The sequence below is a fragment of the Streptopelia decaocto genome (assembly GCF_964273445.1).
Source record: "Streptopelia decaocto genome assembly, chromosome: 2".
Taxonomy (NCBI): Eukaryota; Metazoa; Chordata; class Aves; order Columbiformes; family Columbidae; genus Streptopelia; species Streptopelia decaocto.
Window position 1 is genome coordinate 92,351,033 of NC_138655.1, and position 9,673 is coordinate 92,360,705.

A 9,673-nucleotide genomic window follows, 5' to 3' on the forward strand; every position below is an offset into this window, starting at 1 on the left:
AGCTCATGTTTAGATTTATTACTATGGTAGCCAAGAAAGACTGATAAGTTTTCCCACGTTCCATTGTGAGAGGGGCACATTTGAGGAGGGGTGGATGGAACAGGTGACTAGAACTGACCAACAGAAGTATTCCATCCCATAATCATCATACCCCCTATATAAGAGGGTGATCACAAGGGTCACGCTCTCTTCGACCATGGCCGCCATCTAGAGGACCCTGTCTGTCTGCCTGTGATCTACAGACCTCAGGCCCTGCATCCCCACAACCAGGTTCCGGTTTGCCATGAAGTCCCACCCATGACTTCCGGGGGCCTGAGCTGCACCTGCTGGAGCCGCCAGCTCCGCACACCCAGCTCCGCTGCTGCTGGAGTGACGCCAACTCTACATCAAGCACTTGAGATTGGTTTTGTATATTTTGTATATATTCTCTATTTATTAGTAGCATTAGTAAAACCCTTTAAAACTCTCCAACTTGAAGTCTAAGTCTTTCTTCCTTTCCTCTTATCTTTCCAATCATCTTTCCAATCTAAAGGAAGGGGTGGCAGGAAATGAGTGGATAACGGGGAGCATCTGCCACGGTTTATTGCCACCTTGCCTTAAACCGTAACAAAAGGAAACATCTGCCTGGACAATACAGCAATGTTTCCAAGCTGTTATGACTTGAAATGCTGCTTCCTTAGAGAAGGTATAACATGCACCTTGTTACTCACTGTTGCTCCTGTTACCAGGAAGGAATCTTACATCAGCTGTCAAGATGCCAGCAGCAAGTGACTGAGTGGACATCTGAGTTTATAATCTTTGCATCAGACAACCACCAGTTTAGCAGTGAAAATATAAAGAAATTTTCATCCATCCTCTCAAAAAAACCACTACAGTAAAATAAGACTGCTGGTTAATAGAATATTCTATAAAAAAAAAAAGCTAAAAACCAGATTTAACAAAACATAACAGTCATGGACAATTCAAATTATGACTGGGTTTTAAATTGGACTTTCATCTATTTAAGTCTACATTTTTTCTCAGAATTCAGCTTTATATCTTATTTTCCAAAGTGCACTCTAGTCTTTAATACCCTGAATAATGCCATTTCTTTAAGACTATTTGTTGACCCCAGTAATAAGCATATGATCGAGTGTTCATGCCAAGATACATACTAACTACTCATATCTTGCAAGTTATCAGTTTTGAGTTTTATATATATTTTAAAAAACAACAAAAAACAAACAACAAAAAACAAACAAACAAAAAAACCCAAACCCAAAAGCTTTCTGAAAGTATTGTAATGCATATCTTTAACTACAGCATCTGCATCCAAAGCATCACCAATTATAAGCTGTGCATGCCTTTTGTGTATAGGTATACATAAACATATAAGAAGAAGTGAAGTTAAATGTAACAGGATTTGGGTGCCTGTATTTCTCTGTTTCAACAAATACCATTGTACGTTTCAACAAATACATTGTACTGCATACATTCACCACCACACCAATGCATGGTAGGCCATTCCACTAATGACTCTCGGGAAAGAGTTGTCTTGGTCACTTACAGTTAACAGAAAAGGCAAATGAAGGAACTCTTATAGTGAGACATCATCAACTGAAAACTAACCAAATGCAGTGAAAAAAAGGACGGCAGGTATCACACTTGACTCTAAGCTCTTCTCCAACTTTTTTGAGAATTCATTCTTCAAACAGAAGTATCTAAAAAAATTGATAGAGTTCTGTGGACAACTTAAAGACTCAGTTTTACAGCATTGCTATGGCATGCAGCAGTCTGTAAGAAATGCTGGAGGGCAACGATGTTTGCTGACCGAGAAGCACAGCACTGGATCCTGCAAGACTCTAGCCACCTCAATCTACCAATATTAGAACAAATAATGCTGCCAAGCATTTGAGATTTTCAGTCTGGTGTGACATCAGGGTCAGGGGCTTCTTTCACTCTTACTGGAATTACAGAGCACGATGAGTTAGAATATAAATTCTCTAGAGATTTACTTTTCACCACAACAGACTTCTGCATGCTTTGTACTTTGCACCACATGTACCCAGCTCAGGTGTGCCATTTTTTCTCTTTACTCTCTTTTTTTTCAAATTTGTGGCTCAGTTTTCTCTTTTGTACCAAGCTGGGGAACAGCAAGGGCTCAATCTACCTTTTCTGGTAAACTCAAGCCTATGAAGTTGCCTTCCCCATCGTAAAGCTTATGTGATATTATTTCCTCGGTTATATAAAGCTCTAAAATGTAAAATTGTCATAGTAGTCAGCTACCAAACTGAAAAGGTAAGTCCTACTGTAAACAACAGCTTGTCTTATACTCTTAATGACATATTGCCCATAATCTTTTCACACAGTATTAAGGAGGGATTAAAGCAGGGGACAAATAAAGGACAAAATACAATATCTTTAAAGAATCTAGTAATTTGTATAAATTTAGAGAATCTGAACAAGTACTAAATAACTTAAGCAAGTTCTTTTACTATATTACTGGTATTTTATTTTAAGCAATAACAACAACCTTAAATTATTTTAGACGTCTAAATTACACTTCAAAATGTAATAAATAACAGCAAATCATCTGCATTTCTGCTGCACAAGTATTATGCACTACCAAAAATATAAGGCTTGTATGCTAAAGAAAAACAAGCTACTCTCAAATCAAAATACAAACTAGATGACCCAATAAAGACCTCCTACGCAGATAAGCAAAACACAACCCAATTTCACCAACCTGTTTACAGCAGCTGCTGAAATCACCAAAAGCATTCGCACAGCATGGTACTACTCTCAATGATCAAAACTGGCAGTATTGCACTGTACAGAATATATGCTGATACAAACTTTAAAAGTTAAAAAAAACAAAACAAAAAAAATCAGCCACAAACCAACAAACAAATTGTTGCTGTAAGAACCTTATTTGTACTGACTGTATATTAGTAAAGCTGACAGTAATCAGGTCCCATGACAAGTGGATTCAGTTCTGGAGATTAACTACAAATCCATTACTCTAATCAAAAACCAGTGGTTATTTAAAAGCATGACTGCTCAGCTGCAAGCAAGAAGTTAATAACATTGACAATAAATATTTGTATTTTCAAATATACCACCTTAAATAATTTTTTTTAAAGTCTCTTCAAAAGTCTGATACATTCTTTCACTTAATTGTACTGGGCATCCAGGACAAGGCATATAAAAAAGCAGAACTCCAGTTTGCCAGCAAGGTTACCTCTTCCCACCCCTGTGAAACCTCTTGGCGCAATGCAATGGGCAGTACTATAAGTTTCAGAACAGTAATGGTTTCAGTGAAACCTGCTGCTGGACTTTCAAGTCTCCAGTCTTGGGTGGCATCCAGAACAAACACTTTCTTCTTTCGACATCTCTGCATCACTGCAAGTTTCAATAAATACCCATTTCCATAGAATCACAGAATAGTTGGGGTTAGAAGGGACCTTCAAAGGTCATCTAGTCCAACCCCCCTGCAACGAGCAGGAACATCTTCAACCAGATCAGGTTGCTCAGAGCCCTGTCCAGCCTGGCCTTGAATGTTTCCAGGGATGGCGCATCTACCACCTCTCTGGGCACCGTTTGCCAGTGTTTCACCACACTCATTGTAAAAAATTTCTTCCTCACATCCAGCCTGAATCTCCCCTCCTTTAGTTTAAAACCATTACCCCTTGTCCTATTGCAACAGGCCCTGCTAAATAGCCTGGCCCCATCTTTCTTATAGGCCACTCTTAATGGCTGAAAGGCCACAATAAGGTCTCCCCAGAGTGTTCTCCAGGCTGAACAACCTCAACTTTCCCAGCCTGTCCTCACAGCTGAGCTGTTCCAGCTTTGTGGCCTCCTCTGGCTCCTCTCCAACAGGTCCATGTCTTTCCTGTGTTGAGGGCTCCAGAGCTGGGGTCCAGCAGGACTCCAGCCTGGGGTCTCACAAGAGCAGAGGCTCATTTTAGTTCCACCTGGTGACATTCAGCTGTCTTCCCAAGACCGCATACTTGCCTCCCTTAATATATGCTCGCCATGGAAAGGGGAGCACAACTCTATTCTCATTTATTCAGGCTCTGAAACTCAAGACCACTTGGCCTAGAAGTTCCACCCTGGTTCTCATAAATATAAATTCGCCTCCTCTCATTAACCATGAAGACTTCAGGCTGTCAAGGCCTGGACCTGCAAAGCAGGCAGGATCTCCATCTCCACATGCTCTGATGTGAACAGAGGTTTCTGTTCTGAAGGGCGGGATGGCTTCTCCTACACGCGGGGAAACACCACTGGTGACCCGGCCTATCACAAATCGGCCTGGGAGAGGCCGTTTTGTTCACGGACAGATGACGGACCCCGTGCTGCTCCAGCCTAAACCGACAGCTCCTTCTTCCTGGTGGGACCCTGGAGCCGCCCGCACCCCAAACACCCCACTCCCGGACAGATGGAGCGCGGACACCCACACCGCCCAAAACGCCTGTTCCCCCCGCAGGAGCCCGAGCCCCAGCCCCCTCCCCGCGGCCGCCCACTCACTGCGGCGCTGCGGGCGGTGCCAGGCGGGCCGCCGTGCCCGCCACCGAGCCCCCGGTGCGCCCGCCAACCGCCGCCGGGCCGCTCTGCCTCGTCGCCGAGGCGACGGCGCGGGGCCGCGGGGATGGGAGGGGCCTGCCGCTGGCCCCGCCCCCCGGCCCCGCCCCTCTCTCCGCGGTCACGGTGGCGCGGCGGGCGGGCGCGGATGGGGTGGGTGCACGCGTGGGCCCAGGGGTGTTTGCGTGCACCTGACGATTTGTTTCCTGAGGGTGGCGCCACAATACACCAGATCATCTGGAGAGTGTCTTTGCTATTGTTAATGATAATGCTACATTAAATGAAGCCACCAGCTAAGCCAGAGCATACTTAGGATTCGAAAAGAAATTCAGATATGTAATGTTCATAGCTGTAATGAAGCCTGAAGGTTTTTTCCCCTAGTGTATTATTATTTATTGTAACCAATTTATTAAAATGCACATTGCTAATATTGTTGCAGGGACAAATCTTTGAATGCTATATGTATTCTAAAATATACATGTTTCTGTTATAAAAATAGTCATGAAGTTTCTTCTTGGTCCTTTGTAACCCAGCTTTCTCCAGTGTGTACAGAAGGCATGGTTAATAAAAATTGCATATTTAGTGTCTGAGTCAGAGATTAATTTTGGCACTGAAGCCTCATTTTAGGCTTTAATTCTCAACGTAAGTTTGAGCTTCTTGATTTTTAATGTTTTTGAGAGCGAGAGGCAAGAAAAGGAGGAGATGATCTCAACATGGTAACTACTAGTGGCACCATGGAGGGAAAGGCTGCAAATTGATTTATAAATTCAGATTCAGATCTGCTTCACCAAGCTGGCAGCTCAGGCCTCCTGAGCAAAAATGGGAAGCTGTCTTAATCATACTTTTTTTTTTTTTTTTCTTTCCCCCATTCCTCGTTAACTGCTGTGGTACCTTTATGACGGTTGAAGCACTGTTGATAGATTAATTGCTTCTACCTCAAGTCAACTGTGTGGAATGTGGGGCTATGGGAATCAGTTTTCTGGAATCCAAGGGATTCAACCACTCATGCAGAGTGTACTGAAATGAAAGTAAATGAAAACAACATTATATTTTCTGAAACAGAATATGCCCATTTTCCTTTATTGAAATAAAATATCAGAGGTGCCTCCCAGGTAAAATGAAGTTCAAAGGTGAGACTTGAACGTGAGAAGGGAGCAGGTACCATCACCCACACGGACAGAATTCAGGCAGAGATTCAATAGGAGCTGACCATACATAGCAAAGAATTTAACCATGCGTTCACCTGTAAGGGTGTGTTTGAACACCGTCACATGTATATATTGTGTGAAAGTACCTCTCTGCCATCAGTGGAAACAGTGCAGCAGTTTCCCTGTGATGTCCCCTCCCTACCCTCGTGTCCTTTCCATCTCTTCGTCTTAGCCTTGTCCCACAGCTGCCCTTCCTGCCCAGTGATGGGCTTCCTCCTCCTCCTCTGGTGTTGTCATCCCATTTCCATAGATAACTTTCCATCACCTTTCCATGCAGGGCCATGGGACTAATGTGAGTCTTCTTGGGATCTTCCTGGGCTCATGTGCCAGAGTGTTATGTGGCCTTTAAGTCCGGTTTGTGAAACTAAACCCTTCTCCAAAGAGATGAGACTATGTAAGCTGCTTTAATGTTCTTGTCTGGGAAGGCCATAAAATAACATTCTTGGTTGCTTCTGCAGAATTTCCAGTCTAATTACAGTCATTTATAAGAGATCTGGCACAAGCAAGGGGTCTGATGTTTAAATAATTTCAGTATCAGTTTTGCAGAGGTGCAGCACTGAAGTCTGAATTCTGTCACTGGGACCTTGTGTCTGTCAGTTTTTGGTCCCTTCTGTAATGCTCCCCAACAGTTCACATGTGTGAAGACAGAAAGGCCGTAGACAGAACTTGCCAATGTTTAAAGCAAACTGCAACATGGTGTGGAGTTGCAGGACAAGCACTGCAACCCCATCACTTAACACTTCATTTTGTCATAAAGACAGGAGAGAGGTGCTCGTACTATGAACCAGGAAACCAAAGGAAAAGCAACAGGCTGAAACAGAGAGGCCTGGGAGCTGCAGCGATGTTTGTGAGCCTTGTGAAAGGACCTCCAAAAACATCCTCGTGCACCTGCTTCCCTGCTCATTTTACACAACAACACAAGCAGATCCACTGCTAATTTTCTGTTGAAAGAGCCTGCTTTGGTTTTGGTCCTTAAAGGTGTCGATGCTTTGCTCAAATGCCAGCCTGAGTGCCCGAAACCAGCTTCTCCCAAACGCCATCATAAGTGCCAGCATGCATATTGAAGCTAATAGAGGTTGTGTTTAACTTGGTTTGGTTTCTGTCTGTTCGAATTAGTTTGATCCAAACAAGTCATGTTTTTGTGTGATACTTATTCACACCTGTATCATCCCACTGATCTGTGTGTTGCTTATGGACTCTTGTAAGCCTGTGAAGGTCTTGTGTTGAAATGCACTCTCTATTTTGCACAATCCCAGCTGTAGCACTGCAAAAATGGTAACAAGTTCACTCTCCCTTTGCTTGTCAATGACAGGCAGATATTTACTTTATATTGGTAGAACATCTGAGGCAGTTAACCAGACATAGGAAACCACCAGATGCCAGTTTCATTACTTTTCAGGTAGAGGGATTTTAACCTGCCTGGACTAACTTTTCACTCTGTGTGTTGGGAGGAACTACTCCAACATTAAATGTCCCTGATTTTCCCTTTTTATCTGCATGCAACTGCTACTGATAAAGGTGGGAATGACACGAGCTTTCTAAATGCATCTCCAGACCCACATTGTGCATCCTGCTAAATGGTGTCTCTCAAGAAACTTGATCTACTTTTTGTGAATGGAAGTAGCTCAATTGGATTAGATTGCTTCCCCCCCAAAAAAACACAAAGAAAAACACCTAGAAATCCAGAAAACAAAACAAAAACTTAAAAACAAAAATAAATGAACAAACAAACAAACCCAAAACCAACCAACCAACCAACCAAAAAAAACCAACAAACCAGAAAACCCCCAGGAAAAAAACAACTGAACAAAAAACCCCAACACAACAAAACACACACACAAACCAAAAACCCCCCAAACACAAAAAAACCCTCAACCAACCAAAAAAAAAAACCCAAACCCAAAACCAAACCAAAACCAACCAGGCTCAGAAATCATGTTCTGCTCTGTTGCATCATCCCTGTTCATAGAGTAGCTCTGGTTTCCACCCATAGAGCTTTGAGAAAAGCTTGTCTCTGTGTTTAAAAATGGTAGTCTGTACCCCAAATGAGGAGACCAACTACTTCAAGCTCATTACACACAAAATAGCCAAGTTTCTGCATGCCTTGTTTGTAGCATTTAGTGCATTTTGAAAAGCCCAGAGGTAACCCGCTTTTGGAAGAGGAGCAAGGGCTAAGTGGATTGCTCAGGCTCTCACTGGAGATACTTGGCAGGACTGGGTGGGCACGTGTGGCTGTGGAGTGGGACCGTGTGACAGGCTCTGTCGTTCCAGGAGGAGACAGGACCACGAAATGATGCCCACATGTTGGTGCACCCATCAGGTGTGTGACATGCAGCTGCGTTCGGTGGGTATGCCATTGAAAAATATTGTCAAGCAGCCTCCTGTCTCTGAGAGGCAGCCATTCAACACTTGGGCTTTTAAACTTTACCATTAAAAAGCTGCCTTTTTTGTATAAAGGGCAGCCTCAGCACGGGGACAAGTGGCACTTTACCTCAGTAGGGCCCTTGTAGTCCATACTAAGCTGCAACCACAGGTGGCCAAGGTTTGAAAGCATCTCTTTCCCCCCTCCCTCTGTAGCTTTGCCATAACAACTGGAATTTGTTAGATGAAGATGTCTGCAACAGCACAGGATGAGGAGTTCCTCTCATGTGCTCAAGGCAGGACCAGAAACCGCACTTGAATGGGGTGATTAATGGAAGGGAAGCAGCTTACTTAGGGACTGAAGGGAGCATGTTTTTCTTCAGGATACGGCTTTGCTTGAGAAACGCACTTTTAAAGTAAATTCTGCAGCTATATAAACCAACAAGGAGGCATTCAATTTCATCTTTTTTGTTAGAGAAGCTCGCATTGCCTTTAAATTTAGATATTTTATAGAGAAAACTATATACAGCACTAGACTTTATCCATCTGATCTTTTATCTGTAAAAGGTAATGTATAGCTGTCTTGTCCCAGTCACTTGTGCATGAAAGGGAGTGAAGAAAGACTGCAATAACCTAGAGTAGTTTTATTTGTTCTAGTGCTACACATCATGCAGTAACATAATCTCTACTGTAGCTGTTTACCTTGCTTAAGCAGCTGTCATGTTTATTAGAAATAAGTCCGCACCCAAAAAGTAGCATCTTATAAAATTGGCTGCATTTTCTTAACTGATGTACAAAGTTACACTTAAATGGCTGTGTTAAAGAACATAGCGTAATGATTTAAGCATACAGCTAAAATGACAAGTTTTATACTAGTAATTTTAACAGCACAACCCCCCCCCAGTTTGTCTTACTGTTTTAATACATTTGAAGCTTGAGTTGTGGTTATCTAATGCCTCTAAAATCAGTATAAAATGGAGCAACTTACAGCTTTAAAATTTTCCTTGACTTTTGCACTTGCTGTGAAACTTTCCAGATTTTTAGTCTATTTGTTTGGCCTTATTTCCCTCCAATATATTTATTTTAAACTTAGAAAGCTGTAAATCTTAATTTTTATTCAACACACCACATGTTTCCATATGATTTGGAATACAGATGAGAAATCTCACTTCTGTGAATAGGCATAGTGTTATATATTCCTAAACTCTACAACTTTGAATCAGTCTTTCTGGGTCATAACTTTTTGTTTGCTTGTTTGTTTTTTAAGGTTTCTATATGAGCTAATTATCAAACTAATGTTGCTCACCTGAATTGATCCTTGTCAGTAATTTAAAACACCTTCAGTAATTTAAAACACCTGGTAGAAGAATTGCCAGGAGAGTTTAATAAGAGGCAAGTGAGGTATACAGCAAATACCCTAAAAGAAGGTAAGCTTGCTGAAAATGAATTCAGTTAGTCTTTTTGTAAATTCCAGCTTCACATGGCTTGAATTTTTAAAATGCTGAACAATCCACTACTGAAACAGGATGCTACTAACTAAATTC